This window comes from Eurosta solidaginis, chromosome 3 (genome assembly GCF_040869045.1).
Source record: "Eurosta solidaginis isolate ZX-2024a chromosome 3, ASM4086904v1, whole genome shotgun sequence".
NCBI classification, from domain to species: Eukaryota; Metazoa; Arthropoda; class Insecta; order Diptera; family Tephritidae; genus Eurosta; species Eurosta solidaginis.
Window position 1 is genome coordinate 256921770 of NC_090321.1, and position 17341 is coordinate 256939110.

Consider the following 17341-nt stretch of genomic DNA (forward strand, 5'->3'; position numbering starts at 1 on the left):
CCCCACTAAGGTGATGGTGTGTCCACTCAGATCATCGATTGATACCAAGGTAAACGAACCTTGGAGAATGGTCAAACCTGCTTTGACCCGTATACTATAGTGCATCCGTGAGGTAAAACCTCACATTCGCTGAGCTCGTGTTCTGGGCGCTGGTCAAATCTGATTTGACTTGTGTACTATGGTGCATTCTTAAGGTAAAACTTTACACTCGCTATGCTCAAGTCCTGTGCTCTTCAGGCTGGAGTGACACAGCTATCTGATTTAGAAGCAGAAAGGAATCGGCCAGTTTAACATTATCTAATGTCCAATCTCGAAAAACAAAAATCAAGCTATAGAAGCCTATCATGATACCTATGGCGATCAATGGCTCGTAATGATGAAGAGATTGCCCTTGGATTATGTGAGGGAAAAATCCTCCAGTCAATTTATTGGCCAGGGATAGATGGCGTGACTTGTTGCACAACGGCAAACATTGCTTTGACGGTTAAGCGTCACTTAATGATGATGATTTTCTGACAACGTGGGATCTCTTACTATTCTGGACTTGATAGTGTAAACCTACTTCCACAAGGCTATTTATTTTATTACTTTCAAGCCGCTGTAGGAAGGTAAATAGAAATCCGTCCTAGGGTTGTAATGTTTGTTGGCTAAAGTATGTGACGAAAATTTAATTAAAATTACATGATATTACTTATGTCGCATCTCCGGTATTGGAGCCCGATCTCGAGGTGTTGATACGTTTTTCGTGGTATTATAATCCACTTTATTTCTTCGGGATTTACTGCTTAAGTAAAAAGAGTGTAGAAAACCAATAATATGATAACTTGGTATGTGTAGCCTTCTTACTACCTATGAATATGGGCTTTCTCATCTATACAAAGCTTATCCTTGTGAGAACATCACCATTTGCGTTTTTAGCTTTTAGCTTAGTACAGCACTGAAAGTTGTTGACTCGTGAAAAAGGTTGACACAGCAATATGACACAATATGTATAAAAAAGAATAAACGAAATAAATTTAATATATGTAAGGAGGTTTGACTCGACAATTTTTCGCAAATAAAAAAGTGAGGGCCGTCAAAAGATTTTTTCTCTTCCTAAAACGGCTGCTGACTAACTCAATCTAATTCTATACCGATTGCATCAATTGTCTGTGAATTCACCGGAGCATGATTGGATGTGACTGTGTGTTTGCTTTGATAAATACCTTAAACCTCATCAAAACGAGCCACAAATCTCTTATTTAAGCCCTCTGCTTATTCTACCTAAGCGATTTTAGTTTTCCAATGTTCTACTGTTATCCCAAAATAACGGTAATATTGTCTAAGTTTTGTGATTTTGAGTTTGTATTTTGACAACAATTTCCCACATATTTTTACATCAACACAGTCATTTCCCGTACCACAAAATGAACCCTAAAGCCAATCAAATTTTATAGTGTTTGTAGATCTGATGACACTAGAGAGCAGTTAATTGTTGTTGGCACACTATCAGCTGAATTGTTTAAAACTTAGAAGGCTCATTTGCGTATTTTGTGTTGGCAGTTGAAGAGTATTGAGTTTGCTAAGTTTTGTACGTATAGTAGCTATCAGTTGAAGCGTTTTCCCATTCTCTGTCAAAGCTATTACCAAATTGGTATTCTCTCTCAATGTAACCAAACTCTGCGTTCGCCTTTTGCCACATCAATTTATTATTATCCATCCGCCTTAGCAATGGAGAATACCAAATTGCAACGCATCGATTACTACGGATTTATTTTTACGCGCTTCTAAATTGTACGCAATTATTTTCTCATTAGCATTGATGATGTACCAAAGTCAGTGAAGCGCACAAGAGGCTCATGGAGCTGTTTTGTGCAAATTGTATGCGCGAACTATTGGTACTTAGAGACGATAGCAGGTAATATTATTTTAGCTTGTGCTACTATATCACGCATGTGAGGAACTCATTATAGACAGTGTTGACAAAACTTTTTAGTAAAAATGTTAAATGGACAAAAAAAAGCTAAATAAAATTGTTTAAGGCTAAGAAATATAGCTAAAAGTTTACGGGGACGTTTATAGCATTCTTTTCATTTTCGTTCATAAAAAACCAAAACAGAATAAACATTTTATACATATGTACATATATTAAACAATTAAAATTAATTCCTACTCCAATTTCATAAAAAATAAAAAAAATATTTGCAGATGCAATCTGTGTTTGTGAAAATAGTATAAAGTCACGCATTCGACAACTCTTCTAATACTACTACTGCAACACTGTTAGGGCTTTTTTCTCTACTGAAATGTTAATTTTCAACTAAAGTTGTGCTTAGAATGAATTTGAAAATATGATATTCTAGAAAAAATCTCTGTTTGATTAAAGAAAGCGAAATTTTACGAACTAAAACGACCACGCTTCGAGTCTGCCGTCTGCTTTACTGGAAGATGCCTTAGAATTATAATATGACTACCAGATCCGGCAAACACTGTTCTGCTCTAGCTTTGCTCTATCTGCATAACCTTTAAGCAGTTTTTACATCTTACTCTCCCTTCCCCTCTCTCCCCCTTATCTTATCTATTTATTCACTCTTTATTCACCCTCTGCCTTTCTCTTTCTCAGCGTCTCTTTCTATCTCTCCGTCTTTTCCCCATTTTTTTCCGCTCCATCTAAACCTATCTCTCTATCTTCGTCTAACTTTTCCTCTTTCTCACGAAAACCATCCAGAATTGATCCCGCAATCGTCCGGAAAATGTTCCGAAAAAACTCCGACGGGATCACGGAGAGATCCCGAAAATCATACAGAGATTATCCCGGAAGGGTCCCAAAATGATCCCGAAATAATCCCGAAATAGCCCGGAAATAACTCCGACGGGATCTCGAACGAATCCCGAAAACCATTCAGTAATTATGCCGAAATCGTCTCAAAATGATCCCGAAATAGTTCAGAAAAAGTCCCAAAAAAACTCTGACGGGATCTCAGAAAAATCCCGAAAATCATCCAGAAATTATCCCGGAGGGGTCCCAAAATGATTCCGAAATAGTCCCGAAAAAGTCCCGAAAGACCCTGACCTGACTCCGAAAACCATCCAGAATTGATCTCTATAGGCTCCGCAAATGATCCCGAAATAGCCCGGCAAATGTCCCGAAAAAGCTCCGACGGGATCCCGGACACATTCCGAAAATCATACAGAAATTATCCCGGAAACGTCCCAAAATGACCCCGAACTAACTCCGATGGGATTCCGGAGAGAGCATCCAGAATTAACCAGGAGGGGTCCCAAAATAATTGCGAAATAGTGCCGAAAAAACCCTGACGGGATCCCGGACGAATCCCGAAAACCATCCAGAATTGATCTCTAAACGGTCCGCAAATTATCCCAAAATAGTCCAGAAAAAATTTCGACGGGATCCCGGACAGATCCCGAAAATTATACAGAAATTATCCCCGAAGGGTCCCAAAATGATCCCGAAATAGTACCGAAATAACCCAGACGGGATCCCGGACGGATGCCGAAAACATCCAGAAATAATATCTGAAGGGTCCGCAACTGACCCCGAAATAGTCCTGAAAAAGTCTCGAAATGACCCCGACGGAATACCGGACGGATCCCGAAAACCATCCAGAAATGATCCCGGAAGAGTCCCGAAATGACCCCGACGGGATCCCGGACGGATCCCGAAAACCATGCAGAAATGATCCCGGAAGGGTCTCGATATAACCCTGACAGGGTTGCAAATAAAGTGAAGCTAATTATAAAAGCATGTTAATAAGGCAGCAGGCGCGTTGAAGCGAATGAAGTGTTACAAATAAACATACAAGTAAAGCTAATAAAAGCGTGCTAATAAAAACAATTGAAGGAAGGCAGATGGCGGGAGGAGAGCACTACCGATCGTTTTTCCAAAATTGTTTAGATCTCAATCTGTATGAGCCAAATACCAAAAATTATTGATTTAGGAGAACATTTATATCGAGTTATAACAATATATGGATTTTGCACCAGAGAGAAAGAGAGGGGGAATGGGGGTGAGGAGACGGAAGTTGTTACTGCTGACTTTGTAAGCCCTCGACTTGTTGGACCTACTGAGTTTGTAATATTGGTGAAGGTCAGTAAATGTAAAGTTATAATGTGTAAAAATTATTAAAAAGTAATTGGTCGATGGGTCGTGGGACCCCGTCCGCCCCCCTTTCCATTATAGAAAAAAATGTTGCCAGTAGAATATTGTCTATCTGTGTCCCAAATTTCATCAAAATCCGTGTAGCCGTTCTGGCGTGATTCAGTCACACAGACGAAAAAATACAATAATTAAATAATAATTGTTCCAAGGGGCGGGGACCTACCCCCTTTTAAAAAAAATATAGCTAGTAAATCCTCCTAGACTATTGTATATATGTGTGCCAAATTTGATCCAAATCCGTCCAGCCGTGTTTGCGTGATTGAGTCACAAAGACAAACGTCTGGACATTCAAACATCCAACCATCTAAACATCCAAACATCCAAACTTGAAATATATGGGCTGTTCACGTTAGCCTGCTTATCAAGTCTATTATCTATTTACATTTTTTTTCTGTTTAATGTATTTTATTTTTGTAATAGAGTAAAAAAGGGCTAAATGAGATGATAACCTGATAGGGTCCACAAATGATCCCGAAATTATCTAGAAAAAGCCACGAAATGACCCCGATGGTATCGGGGACGGATCTAGAAAACCATCCAGAAATGCGCCCGGAAGAGTCTCCGAAATATTATATTCCCAAAAAGTCCCGAAATGACAACGGCACGATTCTAGACTGATACAGAGAACCACACAGAAATGATCCCTAAAGGGTACCGAAATGATCCTGGAATAGTCCCGAAAAACTTCAAAAATTACCCTGACAGGCTTTCGGACGGATCTCAAACACCACTCAGAAACTATCCCGGAAGGATCCCTAATTATACCGTCATAGTCCAGAAAAAGTCACGAAATGACCCCGATGGGATCCCGGACGGAACCCCAAAAACCATCCAGAAATAAACCCGGAAGGGTCCCAAAATTATCCCGAAATAGTCCCCAAAAAGTCCTGACATTACCCCGATGGCATCCCGCGCGGATCCAGAAATGATCCCGAAATAGTCCCGAAAAAACCCCGAAATGACCCCGACGGGATCCCATACGGATCCAGAAATTATCTCAGAAGGGCCCTAAATGATTCCTGAAAGGATTCAGAAAAAATGACCACGACGGGATCCTTGACCGACCCCGAAATCCATTCAGAAATGATCCCGAAAAAGTCACGAAATGACCAGGACAGATCCATAAAGTCACGAAATGACCACTACGGGATCCCGGGCCGATCCTGAAATCCATTAAGAAATAATCAAGGGTCCCCAAATGATCCCGAAAAGACCCTGCCTGACGGGGTCCAGGACGGATCCTGAAATGCATGCAGAAATGATGCCGGAATGGTCCCCAAATGATCCCGTAACAGTCGCGAAATGACCCTGACGGGATCCTTGCGGCGCTCCTCTGTTTACAGGTTTTGATGCTTAGAACCCATTCTGAAGTGATCACTCTGCAGCTTAACATCGAGCCGATCCATTTTGTAAAAGTGGGATGAACTTTAGTTGAGTTGAGACTGTCCATGTTTATTCGCTTCGTAATATTGTTGTAAGCTCCAGAAAAACACCGAGAGCATATCCTTGGTGTTCCAGGGCTTTCTCTTTACTTATGGCCACCCTATGCAATGCAATATCGATTGGCCTGCCTTTGGTGTAAGTACTTTGTGCTGAAAAGATTAACTCCTTATTCATATTTGATGTCCGCACAGAAAATATTCTATGAAAGTCTCTTCGACCTGTTGTTTTCACGTTTAAAGATCCACAACAGATCTCCATATTCGTCCCAGCACTCCCTGTTTTCCGCAACTTCTGCCAACTTAATAACCTCTTTTACCTGCCCTGTAAGAAGAACCGACTCCTTACTCCACCACAGTGGCTTTCATTTTCCTTTGAATCTTCTCAGAGTTGTTTCACTCCTCCAACTCCTCAACGGTGGTAACCTCTTTTGGCTGCCCAACTCTTCCTGATACACACTTCCGAAATTTGTACCAGTCCGTTGCCAATGAGCTTTAAGAGAAGAGTATTCATTTTTTGTCAACTCATAATCGGTGAAATAGAAATAAATATACGAGTTTGGTTGAAGTCAGTAAAGAAAGTAACAACTTTATTTATGACACATTCGATGAATATAACCAAAGCTTTTTATTAAATTGCAATCATCAACATTTCTTTGTAATAATACCATGAAAACATTGTGATTGCTGAGTGGAATTTCACCCTATCTCCAGGCAACATTTCGAAAATGTTATACCTCTGCATAGATTTAAAATGTTTTGACGTGAGCTGGGGCTACAACAATATGTGCGCAATGAGTTTTTAATACACGAAGTATTTTGATTGTAGCCGTTTAAGTTTTACAATAAAAAATTATAATTTAGGTACATCACAATGAAAAGAAAAACGAAAACATTTTAATAGAAATATATCAGCACTCTGATGTTTGCGAGTGTACCCTCTTTGTACTATTAATTTAGAAGCATTGCATACTTTTATGACAGCATTTGATTTATAACAACACTTATTGACATCCCGTTCTTTGCCTTATAAATAATAGAGGTTCACTGTCAGCAGATAAATCTGTATATATCATACACGAAGAACGGAAATAAGATCCTGCCACAGCACAAAGAGCTCCGTCCACAACGCCAGGTGCTCCAGTTTTTGAACCAGTTCCCGAAATCGTTATTGTTGGAGTCATTTGCAATTGCCCATTGATCCATCTATAAATTGTGCTCTTTTCCTTTATAGTTTTGAGAATAGATAAGATATCCTTCCTAAATGAATACCATTCACTAACTTGGACTTGCATACCCGGTTGTAATACAGTTTTGCAAAGTTCTATTGTTCCTGCATCTTGGTTAAATGCGGGGTGCACTTTAATTATACTTAAATCCATTCCAGCGGCAAATGCTTCAGGAAAATTAGTGCGAACTTCCCGTGAACCAGCTATAACTTTGAGCTTTCGCCGATCTTCTATGTTCACGCACTCTATAGCTGTAACCACGTACTACAGAGTGACCAATGAACCAACACACACATATTCTTTGGCTTGATATATTCCCACCACATATTTTTGAACAACTGTATCCACACAATCGCTAGAACTGCTAACTTTAGTGCGAAATTCCGCATTCGTGTAGGTGAAGCGGAAGCTAAGCGCGACCAACAGAAGTGTGAAATTATTTCGAAAATTCATTTTAGATTATTACGTTTTCAGGTGCTTGGAAAATATTAAGTAAAACAAGATATGTTTTGTATATTATTGCTATTTATATATTATTGCGTGGATTGTGTGAATACAAAATAAGTAGAAACTATAGATATTTGGCTGTTTTCAAAAGGAAATTTCCATCTGATTTGTTTATATATTTGCACAGTTTAATTGTGCTATTGAATTGAGAAAGGCTATGTGATATACTGTTTGTATATTTAATGAATAAACACAGGAAAGTTCAAAAGGTTTACTAATTACCTTTATCCTGGAAGGGTCCCAAAACGATACCAAAATAGTTCCAAAATGATCCCGACGGTATCCCGTAAAAATTAGAACACCATCCAGAAATGGTCCCTGAAGGGTCCCAAAATAGTTCCAAAACGACCCTGACGGGAAACCGGACGGATCCGAAAACTATCCAGAAATGATGCCGGAAGAGTTCCCAAATAGTATCGAAAAAGTACCAATGTGAATCGACCCCAAATAGTCCTGAAATGGCCGTGACGGGATCTCGAAAACCATCCAGAAGTGATCCCGGAAGGATCCAGAAATAAGCCCGGAATACTCTAGGAAAAAGTCCCGAAATAACCCCCACGGGATCCCTCCGGAATCCCGGAGACTATCCAGAAATGATGCCGGTAGGTTCCCCAAATGATCCCGAAATAGTACTGAAATGACCCTGAAGGGATCCAGAAATGATCCCGGAGGGATACCAAAAATGTCCCGAAATAACCCCGACGGGAAGTGATCCCGAAATGACCAAGACGGGATCCCGGACGGTTCGCGAAAATCATCCAGAAATGATGCCGGAAAGGTCCCAAAATCATCCCGAAATTGTCCCGAAATTACCATAACGCCCAAATGATAAACATAACCCAAATGATCCCGAGATAATCCCAAAATGACCCTGACGGGAGCCCGAATACCATCCAGAAATGACACCGGGGGGATTTCCAAATGATCCCGGAATAGTTCCGAAAAATTCCGAAATAACTCCGACGGGATCCCGGACCTATCCCGAAAATCATTCGGAAATTATTCCAAAAGGGTCCCAAAATGATCCCGAAATATTCTCGAAAAAGTCTCGATGGGACGCCGGAAACCATGCATGAATGAACCCGTAAAAGTCCCGAAATGACCCTGACATAGTGCAGAAAAAGAGACATTACCCCGAAGGGACGCCGGATGGATCTCAGAAACTACTCACAAATAATACCGGAAGGGTCCCAAAATTATACCGAAGTAGTCCCGAAAAAGTTCCGCCATGACCCCGACAGGATTCCGAAACCATACAGAATCGATCCCGAAATAGTCCCGAAGTGACTTCGAAAACCATCCAGAAGTGATCCCGGAAGGATCCCCAAATGATCCCGAAACAGTCTCGATATGACCTTGACGGGATACAAATAAGGTGAAGCTAATTATAAAACCATGTTGAAAAGGCAGCAGGCGCGCTGAAGCCAATGAAGAGTTACAAACAAACATACAGGTAAAGCTAATAAAAGCGTGCTAGTAAAAACAATTCAGGAAGGGCGGATGGCGGGGGGGAGAAGGAGAGCACCACCAATCGTTTTTCAAAAATTGTTTAGATCTAGATCTGTATGAGCCAGATACCAAAAATTATTGATTTAGAAGAAAATTTATATTGAGTTATAGCAATTTATATATTTTGCACCAGAGGCGGAGATGGCGAAGGGGGGGGGGGGGGGCGAGAGGAGCGGAGGGTTTCACTGCTCATTTTGTAAGACCTCGACTGACTTATTGAGTTTGTAATATTGGTTAAGGTCAGGAAATGTAAAGTTACAATGTGTAAAAGTTATTCAAAAGCAATTGTGCGCAGGGTCGTGGAACCCCCCTTACCATTTTTGAAAACATTTTCGCCAGTAGACTATTGTCTATCTCAGTCCCAAATTTCATCAACATCCGTGTAGCCGTTCTGGTGTGATTCAGTCACAAAGACGAAAAAATAATATAATAAAAAAAAAATTTAAAGTTAAAGGGTTTTATTGAAAACATTATTTACATGAAGTAACAATAATACTAAAAGCTAGAAAATAATTAAGTAAGTGCTAGGTACTAGTCATCACACTCCTCATCAATCTAGGGCGTTGATCAGAGAATTAAATAAAAGTGTTGGGCGCGTGAAATTTCTAAAAATGTGAGGAGTAGCATAATCTCATTAAGGTTCAGTTGGTCTTATATATGGCTATCAAGAGAAATTTGACGCGTCCAATGCTTTTATTTAATTCTCTGATCAACGCCCTAGATTGATGAGGAGTGTGATGACTAGTACCTAGGACTTACTCCATTATTTTCTAGCTTTTAGTATTATTGTTACTTCATGTAAATAATGTTTTCAATAAAACCGTTTAACTTTAAGTCTTTATTTAATTGTCATTATTACAAGGACTCTTTCCTGAAAATTTGTTACAATCTAAGTCCTCAATACATAATCCTTCCAAAGACTTTACTCGCCACTGCGTCACGTATGCTAGTCCCTCCTCGAACTCTAAAATATTTCGATGCCACTTCTACCGGGGTGTATGTAATATTTGTTCAAAATATGAGCCAGATCGGACATCATAGGTCGCTTTTTATTCATGTATGTATTATGTGTTCCAACTATGGACCAAATCGAACCACAAATACGGGTTTTTTGAATATCTCGATCCTTGCGCCACCTAGCGGCGATTTTTTCACATGCCGCTTCCTATTCATGTGTGTATTATATATTCAAAATATGAACCATACCACAAATGCGATTTTTTTAAATATTTCGATACATGCGCCACTTATCGGAGTTTTTTTCTTATTATTGCATTGTCATCGGGTTCTGAACTCTATTCCAAGTTTCAAGCTTGTAGCTTATCGGCCAATTACTTAAATTTCAATTACAAAATTCGTGCCGCCCAGCCAGCCAGCCAGCCGGCCGGCCTGTCAAGTCAAGCTAAATAAAACCGTTTAAAAATACAATAATTAAATTATAACTGTTGCTAGGGGGCGGGGACCCATGAACCAAGTAACAGATCTCGCATTAAAGACAACAACAAAAAGTAAAACTTCTGCTGTAACGTAACGCTTTTGAAATTTATTTCAAATGAAGTGAAACGTAATAAAAGGAAAGACAAAAAAAAAAAGAAAATTGTTTGGATTGGACTTTTATTGATATTTTTTGAAATTTCTATAGGAATAATAAATTCAAATTATTAATTATTTATTAATTGACTATAGAATGCGTTTGTACAATATGGGTATCAAATAAAAGGTGTTAATGCGTATTTTATAAGGGCGTGGGCCTTAGTTCTATAGGTGGACGCCTTTTCGAGATATCGCCATAAGGGTGGACCAGGGGTGACTCTAGAATTCGTTTGTACGATATGGGTATCAAATGAAAGGTGTTAATGAGTATTTTAAAAGGGAGTGGGCCTTAGTTCCATAGGTGGATGCCTTTTCGAGATATCGCCATAAAGGTGGGCCAGGGGTGACTCTAAGATTTTTTTGTACGATATGGGTATCAAATGAAAGGTGTTAATGAGTATTTTAAAAGGGAGTGGGCCTTAGTTCCATAGGTGGATGCCTTTTCGAGATATCGCCATAAAGGTGGGCCAGGGGTGACTCTAAGATTTTTTTGTACGATATGGGTAACAAATGAAAGGTGTTAATGAGTATTTTAAAAAGGAGTGGGCCTTAGTTCTATATGTGGACGCCTTTTCGAGATATCGCCATAAACGTGGACCAGGGGTGACTCTAGAATGTGTTTGTACGATATGGGTATCAAATTAAAGGTATTAATGAGGGTTTTAAAAGGGAGTGGCCCTTAGTTGTATATGTGAAGGCGTTTTCGAGATATCGACCAAAATGTGGACCAGGGTGATCCAGAACTTCATCTGTCGGGTACCGCTAATTTATTTATATATGTAATACCACGAACAGTATTCCTTCCAAGATTCCAAGGGCTTTTGATTTCGCCCTGCAAAACTTTTTCATTTTCTTCTACTTAATATAGTAGGTGTTACACCCATTTTACCAAGTTTTTTTCTAAAGTTATATTTTGCGTCAACAGACCAATAAAATTACCACAATAAAATTTCATCCCTTTTTTCGTATTTGGTATATAATTATGGCATTTTTTTCATTTTTCGTAATTTTCGATATCGAAAAATTGGGCGTGGTCATAGTCGGATTTCGGCCATTTTTTACACCAACACGAAGTGAGTTCAGATAAATACGTGAACTGAGTTTAGTAAAGATATATCGATTTTTGCTCAAGTTATCGTGTTAAAGGCCGAGCGGAAGGACAGACGGTCGACTGTGTATAAAAACTGGGCGCGGCTTCAACCGATTTTGCCCTATTTCACAGAAAACAGTTACCGTCCTAGAATCTAAGCCTCTACCAAATTTCACAAGGATTGGTAAATTTTTGTTCGACTTATGGCATTAAAAGTATCCTAGACAAATTAAATGAAAAAGGGCGGAGCCCCGCCCATTTTGAAATTTTCTTTTATTTTTGTATTTTGTTGCACCATATCATTACTGGAGTTGAATGTTGGCATAATTTACTTATATACTGTAAAGATATTAACTTTTCTTTTAAAATTTGAATTAAAAAAATTTTTTTTTAAAAAGTGGGCGTGGTCGTTCTCCGATTTTGCTAATTTTTAGTAAACAGACATATAGCAATAAGGGTAACGTTCCTGCCAAATTTCATCATGATATCTTCAACGACTGCCAAATAACAGCTTGCAAAACTTCTAAATTACCTTCTTTTAAAAGTGGGCGGTACCACGCCCATTGTCCAAAGTTTTACCATTTTTCTATTCTGCGTCACAAGTTCAACTCACCTACCAAGTTTCATCGCTTAATCCGTATTTGGTAATGAATTATCGCACTTTTCGATTTTTCGAAATTTTCGATATCGAAAAAGTGGGCGTGGTTATTGTCCTACATACCAAATTTCATCAAGATACCTCAAAGTTTACTCAAGTTATTGTGTTAACGGCAGACGGATGGACGGACGGACGGACGGACGGACATGGCTAAATCGAATTTTTTTTCGATACTGATGATTTTGATATATGGAAGTCTATATCTATCTCGATTCCTTTATACCTGTATAACCAACCGTTATCCAATCAAAGTTAATATACTCTGTGAGCTCTGCTCAACTGAGTATAAAAACAACAAACAGAAGAAAACGAGTTATAAATAGAAACTAGCAAAGTGCATTGATGGCCTGATGTGCTAATATTTTACAAAAATAACAAACTTGGTCTTGAAGACAAGACATTAATATAATAATTAATTATTTACAGACCAATAAAACCATACATAACATTATTAATTTCTGAGAAAACTTAAATAAAAACTACATAAAACTTTATTTTAAGACATTAGCCATGGATTTTAGAAACCCCTCCGAAAAATTTTCAGTGGTTAGTGTTCATTCCTCCACATTTTTAAGGCGCAATAAAATCCTTAAATTATTTGCTGCCAGCGATTGCGGAATGATAAATAAGCATTGTTTTCAAGGCAACTGCCCGCCTGACTTAAATGAAACTCAACGGAGAAGGTTGCAGGTCTGATAGAATACTGCGAATTGCGAAAAACCAAGACTTCCCAGCAAATAACACACAATGATTTACGCAATTCTACATTCATGTGCAAGAAAAACCACGAGGAGCCTAATCCACACAGTGTCCTTTGTTATTCACCCACTGTGAGTTCCATCTCAAATAGGTTCAAAATATATTTTTGATATCGTGACAAAAGAGGGGCGGATGCGGTGATATCGCGATGTCTAATATCAAGGTAGAACGCCTTAAATGTTGTGCATTTCCGTTTGCTTATGGGTGTGAATCACACAGAAATTGCAGAATTCCACGGAAACTTGGTGTTTCAACAATTTTGTACCAAAGAAAGTTAATGGCGTTGGTTCCACATTGGAACTGAAAAGGTGGTTGGTATCGTACATACAGGACATACATTATGTATATATGAGTTGATTCTGGATGGATAAGAGTTTTACCTGTACGGTATTCAGCTGGAAGATGTGACAGAGTGATTCCCTGGGGATTTGGCTTTCTTCAACTGGGAGCTTCGGATATTGGACTCTAAGAACGGGGTTCGCCTGGCATTTATCGGCTACGACATTTCCGACTCTTTTTTGATCGCTGAAGAATTGGCCGGTGATAATGCCATATTCCATATATTTATTTATATTTATTTATTTATTTACTAACGTAGTACAGAGTAAGACCAGATATAGTCTTTTAGAAGTACTTCAACTATTAAACATAAAACAGTGTAAATATGTATATTCTAACTTAAATCTAAATAACAAATTTAGAATACATCTAACCTTAACGAAAGAAAAGATAGTCAAGATTAAAGTGGGAAAAGGGGAAAGAAAAGAGAAGCAGGTATCTTAAACACCCTTACAATGTTTTTGCATTGTTTTCATACAGCTTTGAAGTACTTGAGTATTACATCCTTGCAGTTGAATCTATTTAGTCCAGCCTTCACATTATCTGGGATTGAATTCCATAATTTAACCGCGTTAATGAAAAATAGTCTAGATGAAGTTAAGTAATTATACGATGGTACGACCAGACTCTGATGTCTCAGTGATCTCACTGTTCTCAACCTTTCGAATAAGTAATTTGGTGTCTTCCACAATAAAAATTTGTATATAAAGATATAAATATAAGACGAAAAAAAAACACAAAAGACTAGGAAGCTAGTTGTTAATTTTACAGCAAAGTGCATAGATGAAAGGGCAGGACTTGTTGCCAGAATCGTGTAATCATTGGCATAGAAAACAATGGTAGGTCTTTCGGGCGGGAAAGGCAGCTTCGATATATAAAAACTACACAAGAGTGGGGATGGAACACGCCCTGCGGCAGCCCTTAATTAATTCTTCTTCGTTTTGATGTTAGGTTCCTGAACTGCACCGAATACTATGCATCACCGAAAATGATTAAAAGTCCCTTGGCTTAGATCTTGATTGAAAATAATAAACAATCACAAGGGTAAAATCGACTTTTACGAAATTAAAATTTATGTTCGTTAAGAAAAATCGTCAATGACAATTAAAAGAAACATAATAATTGAAGAAACCTAAAAACTTCAAAAGCGTTTCGTCATTTGACAGTAACATTTTTTTCTAAATTAAATTACAAATACACGGTTGTGGCATTACGGGCTCTTTAGTCAAATATAGCTAGTAGATCCTTCACAAAGACAAACGTTTGGACATCCAAACATCCAAACATTCAAAAATTCGCATTACTACTAGCCTTTACACGCGGCCTCGTCCAAAAGGGGACATAAAATATATGGGATATTCACGTTAACCTTGTTATCAAGTTATCTGTTTAAAAATTATTTTTGTCAATGTATTTTATTTTTGTAATAGAGTAAGAAAAATAACTAAATGAGCTGATAACCTGAAAGGATTCCCAAATTATACCGAAATTATCCAGAAAAAGCCACGAAATGAACCCGACGGGATTCCGGACGGATCCTGAAAACCATCCAGAAATGCTCTCAGAAGGGTCTCCAAATGAACCCGGAATAGTCCCGAAATGACAACGCCGCGACCCTAGACGGATCCAGAGAAACACACAGAAATGATTCATGCAGGTTCCCCAAATGATTCCAGAACAGTTCCGAATTAATCCTGACGGGCTTTTTTTTGCAGCGATGTAAACTCAATTTCTATATTCCTATAGATGCCGTCTCAAGCCAATTAAGTTAACGAATATGTTAAAGATGAACAGACGTTTAAATCGGATTAAATTAATGTCTGATTAACACTTAATACAAGATCTTAATTATATCAACCCACTTAGCTTCGAGCAGTGTCGTTGCTCAAAATTTAGTGCACTACCCCCAACTATGATTTTGTAGCGGTATAAAATAGACAAATTAGCAGTTTGAAAACAGGTAGAACTAATTAAATGTGGCTTTGCACTTTTCTCTATTTATTCATTAAAAATACAGTTATTTTACAAATATCACATAACCGTTCTCAAATTAACAATTGTGCAAACACTTAATATTAATAAAAATAAACGACTACAAGGTACTTTCCTCTAATTAGTTTGATAGAACAAAAGCTGTTTGTTAAATTTGTATTATACTTGAAATTTTATCAGGTAATTTGACCAAAAACTTCCCCAAGCTATGTATAATGGGCCGAGTGAATAAAATAATTAGCAATTACTTCAATTAATTTAACCTTGATTAAAAAGTATTCTTATTCCTCCAGAAATGATGCCGGAAAGACCCTAAATGATCCCGTCCAAAATGACGCTGACGGGATCCCATATGGATCCCGAACATCATCCCGAAACGATGGCAGAAAGGACCCCAAATCATCCCGAAATAGTTCCGAAAAAGTCCCGTACTGACCCAGACGGATCCCGAAACCCATCCAGAAATGATGCCGAAAGGGCCCCAAATGATCCCGTGATAGTCCCGAAATGACCCTGACGGGAGCCCGAAAACCATCCAGAACTGATCCCGGAAGTGTCTCGATATGACACTGACGGGGGTGACAATTATTATAAAACTAATAATTATAAAACCATGCTAAAAAGGCAGCAAGTGCGTTGAAGCGAATAAAGAGTTACAAACAAACCTACAGGGTAAAGCTAATAAAAGCGTGCTATTAAAAAACAATTTAAGGAGGGAGGATGGCGGGAGGAGACGGAGAGTATCACTGATCGTTTTTTCCAAAATTGGTTAGATCTCGATCTGTATGAGCCAGATACCAAAAATTATTGATTAAGAGAAAATTTATCTTGAGTTATAACAATTTATAGATTTTGCACCAGAGCGGGAGAGGGGGAAAGGGAGCTCGGTGAGGAGGGCGGGATGGCCTAGAAGGTCGCATGTGGTCATAAAAAATCGTTCCCGAGATGGTCGGGTTTGGTACCGGAACGTACCGGATCTGCATCCGGCAAAGGACCATCAACTCGATAATACTTACCAAGGCCTTCGGGGAGTGTCCTTATCGCTACAACAACAACAACAGGAGGAAGGGAGCGTGAGGTGTAACTGCTCACATTGTAAGCCCTCGACCAATTTGACCTATTGAGCTTGTAATATTGGTGAAGGTCAGTAAACATAAAATTGTAATGTGTAAAAATTATTAAAAAGTAATTTTTCCAAGGGTCGTTGTACCCCCCTTTCCATTTTCAAAAAAAACAATTTCGCCAGTAGTCTATCTGTGTCCCAATTTTCATCAATATGCGTGTGGCTGTTCTGGTTTGATTTAATCACAAAGACGAAAAAATACAATAATTAAATTATAACTGTTCCTAGGGCGCGGGGGACCTCCCCCCGCCTGTTGAGTTGCACGTTTAGAGATCCACAACAGATCTCTATATTCGTCCCAGCACTCCCTGTTTACCACAACGTCTGCCCAACTTAAGAATCTCTTTTACCTGCTTTGTAAGGAGAATCAACACCTTACTCCACCAACCTCCGAAGAGATCTAAGGCCGAGCTTCTCCTCCAATTTGCGTCGTGCTCCTCTTGAATTTCCCTACAAATTGGCCGGACGGGGCCTACATCTTTTATGCCGACTCCGAACGGCATCTGCAAGGCAGATGAGTTTTCACTAAGAGCTTTTCATGGCAGAAATACACCCGGAGCACTTGCCAAACACTGCCGAGGGGCGACCCCGCTTAGAAAAATTTTCTTCTAATTGAAAACCTTATTTCTAAAATTTTGATGTTGCTTTGCCCGGGGTGTGAACCCAGGGCATACGGTGTGGTAGGCGGAGCACGCTTCCATCACACCACGGTGGCCGCCACGCCTTACTCCACCATAGTGGCTTTAATTTCGCTTTGAATCTTCTCAGAGTTGTTGCACTTCTCCAACTCACATTTCGATACACATTTTCCAATACACATTTTCGAAATTTGTACCAGTCCGTTGCCAATGAGTTTTAAGAGAAGAGTATGAATTTTTTGTCAACTCATAATCGGTGAAAGAGAAATAAATATATGTATGTTTGGTTGAGGTCAGTAAAGAAAG